At 30.6% G+C, this 3994-nt stretch overlaps 1 non-coding gene across 1 annotated transcript; it reads right to left on the reverse strand.

Annotated features, from left to right (window-relative positions):
• Nucleotides 1-1491: 1491 nt before the first annotated feature.
• TRNAD-GUC (transfer RNA aspartic acid (anticodon GUC)) lies at nucleotides 1492-1563 on the reverse strand. Its single transcript has one exon. It is a non-coding gene; the product is annotated as a tRNA-Asp (tRNA).
• Nucleotides 1564-3994: the final 2431 nt, after the last annotated feature.

Here is a 3994-nt window from a genome sequence, read left to right on the forward strand (position 1 = left end):
TGGGGCATAAAACAACATTTACATGGATGTTAACATTTAAAGCAAATCTAACATCTGAAATACATTGTTACTTTAATATATACTCTGACACAAATATTTGCTTTATTATTGTTCTGGTAAGTGATGTCATCTAATTTAGCTTCTTACAATTGACCACATGCTATAAACCAATTCTCATTAGCAAGTACAGGTGCATATCTTTAGGGACAGAACAGCCTACACAGCCAACATCACTGTGTCTTTGTCCATAGAAGATCAAAATAGCCAATTTGGATTACAATTTTGAAAATTGAAGTTCCTATATAAAAAACTCAAAATGTAGATAGTGATTACTACAAATTGAACAGCAAAGTTGCTGTTGATGTTGTAAGTTTCATGAGTGAATTTGAAACTAGCTATAGCTGAAAAGAGTAATATCACCCCACCAGAAACTAAAGCTATGTATAATGTATCCTCTTTAAGTTAAAGGGCAGTGTCACTAGTAGTGAATTTAGGAAAAAGTAATAGCCTAGAAATTGAAATAGGCTGCTAGAAGACTATTTTGGACCACAATTAAATATTTGAGAAGTAAAAAAACAAGGAAAAAAAAAAGCGTAGTCAAAGTGTCCCCCAAAGTAATTTTTAATAAATAAGCATATATATTTACAAAATACAACAGGCCATGGGCCCAAATATTATTATACAGAATGGGCCTAGCTAAACTTTAAATCAAAAGTTTGATTGAATGTCGTATACAAAATCAAAACGAGAGTGTGTTGGCCTAACTTTCAAACTCTTTGTATTTTACATCCAAAAACAAAATTTTGGTTGCATAATGGTTTGCAGATTATTGTGTGGGCCCAACGTTTCTCTAAATTATAACAAAGTTGGCTCGTATGAGATTAACTCATGTATAAATTGTTAAAGATATTATTCATATGTCAACATATATATTATAACAAAGAATTTTCCCATAATTAAAATTTATATAATAAAAAATATTGCTTACATATCTAAACAAATCAAGACTATATAATATGACAAGAATATACTAATTCAAAAATATCTTATCTCTATCAATAAAAACTTGTATCTATGTTCCTTTGTCCTTATTACTCACGTCTACGTCTACGTCTACCTGCTTTTCAAATGGGGATACAATACATATCAGTATCACATACAAGATAAGTGACAACGATTAGTGAAATCTTCAGTTTTCTTTTCTGTAATCTCAACATCGTGAGGTTGACTAGCATGGGATATCTTGAATCCTAGATTATTCTCTCCAAAATAACTCTTACAATAAACGGCAGACACAATAATATATGAAATCATTTAGAAATTTGTTTTGATAAAAATCCTTGAAATAATAATAATAATATGTCATGTCATCTTTGTATGACAATCCACTGCCCAAACTATTGGAAACCCACAAAAATCAGATGAAATCAAGAGAAACGCTGACCAATATTCAACGACTGGTAGAAAAAGGAATGGAAGTGAAAAATAATACGCCGTTGCCGGGGATCGAACCCGGGTCACCCGCGTGACAGGCGGGAATACTTACCACTATACTACAACGACTTATGTTTTCTTTCTTGTAGATAACTTAGATAAAGTAAAGATTATTCTGACGGAAATAATCTATGCTTTATAAAAGCATCAAAAAGGGCAACATATTCGATAAAACAGTGAAAAGTAAATCATACTTGGCCATAATTTTATTTCGAAACCAAATGTTGCATTTTCTCTATTTATTGATTATTTATTCGAGGGTTATATTTTTATAAATAAATATTTCGTGGTTAAAATAAAAAATAAAATCATTATAAAACATATAACATCCAACTTGAATCTAGGTATGATAAACTGACATGTGTAGACAGAAGCACAAAATTCTTTGATGCCCGTTTTATTATAATGATCAATATAAAATCATATTATATATATATATATATATATATATATATATATATATATATATATATATATATATATTAAAGCGCATGGCGCATTTCAACTGTAACCTTTTCTAATTCATAATTTAGCCACTAACTTTTTCTAATTCATAATTTAGCCACTTAACTTTTACTTCTTTACATTTTTGCTATTAATTTTTTTTTACACTGATTCTTTATATTAGTGTCACTAAACTTTGATATTTTACAATGTTTGAACAATAACATTCTTCATTTTTTACTTTACTCACATGTTTTTTATATTTTTCCAAAAGTGTTTAAAACTTTTTAACATTCAGACTTTCACCACATGTTTTCTAAAAAGTTGTTAAATTCAACTCATTTTCTTTATTTTTTTTTCATTTTTGTCTGCCATATTCTTCTGCCTTTTATTTTTTTTCTAAAAATATTTATTTGTGACTTTTATCATATGTTTTTTACATTTCCCCAAAAATGTTTCGTTTCTTTAATCCATTTACAGTTTAGCCTCCCATTTTCCAACACTCTTCTATTTTGATATTTTTTCCATCTATTATCAACCCGAACTTTTTAACATTCAGACTTCCGCCACATGTTTTCTAAAAAGTTGCTAAATTCAACATCTTTTCCTTTATTCTTTGTCATTTTCGCCTAGCATATTCTTCTGTCCTTTATTTTTTTCCAAAAAGAATGACCCGTGCAACGCACGGGCCTTTTCCTAGTATATATAAAATCTCAAGGAGCTTATGAATAGTAAAACAGTAAACTTTAAATACTTTAGGTTTTTGCCACAATAACTTTGGGAGGTTAACAATTTTGGTCCTTGGATTGCTTTGTCTTTGTAGTTTTGACCACAATAAGTTTGGGTGGTTGACAGCTTTGGTCCTTGGATTGCTACCGCCTTAATATTTACATAAGCAATCCCTGCTTTTAAATTATGTTTACAGAAATTGTCCATATATTGATAAAAAAAATTACAGAAATGATCACTTTGTGATTTACACTTTCAGCATATATATCTTTTAAAGTTTGTCGATTTTCCCATATTACTCCAAAAGCGGCGTAGCCGTGCGTTGTTTACTAGTTAAAATTGTTAAAGAAATGTGAATTTATTCTTGAAGATGAATATGTAAATTATGTTAAACATAAATTACCACCTTTGTGTTTATTTTGTTTTGCATTGTTTAAGCAGACTTGCAATTTAAAATCATATACATCGTACTTTCAAATTCGATTATAAGTATCAATTGTAGATTTGGACATTGGATTCTTAGATTTGCACCCTATTTTTTTATATTCTTCCATTATTTAACTTTCTATCAAAAGTTTAAGACCGGAAGGAGTGACTCACTAGCCAAGCTCACCTCCAGCTCGCTAACCTCGTCTCCACCACTCCCATTGAAGTCGCTAGGAAACTCGCTAACCATGGCTCGCCACAGAATTTACGAGAGAGAGAGAGAGAGAGAGAGAGAGAAGATGGTCTTCAACCGATTTGTGCTTCTTGCTTTGATGGATCGCACTTTATATTTTACCAATTTGTTGATATGCTACTGAGAATTAAGGAAGAATGTGCTCTTCCTTTTAACCATAAAATGGGAAGAAGATAAAAGAAGTTATACATTTGGTCCTTAAATTTTTAGCAATTTTGTATTTTTTTGTCCAAAAATATAAACTTTTTTATTTAATATTAAATTTTTGTGTTTTATAAAAATATAATTTATTTCATATGAAATATTTTTGTATTAAATATATAATTAAGACAAATTTGCAAAAAATGGTCCCTGTGGTATGCAAAATTTTGGGGTTTTAGTCCAAACCACGAGTTTTTTGGATCCATGGTCCTTTTGGAGTGGTTTGTATGTGGTTTTGGTCCCTGGACTTAACTCCCGTTAAGTACGATCTGTTAAGCCCCCTCATGTGCCTCACACGTGAGGGTAAATTCTTCATTTCATATGTTAGGGACCATTTTTTGCATAAACGTTTTTTGGCTTAATTGACCTTAACCCCTCATTTACTTACCCCAACACCCGTCAAACTCCCCAACTCCCTCTTTCTTGCTTCTGCTGCATTGAACCTGC

The sequence above is a fragment of the Lactuca virosa genome, chromosome 9 (assembly GCF_052849685.1).
Source record: "Lactuca virosa cultivar CGN04683 chromosome 9, Lactuca_virosa_CGN04683_v6, whole genome shotgun sequence".
Lineage (NCBI taxonomy): Eukaryota > Viridiplantae > Streptophyta > Magnoliopsida > Asterales > Asteraceae > Lactuca > Lactuca virosa.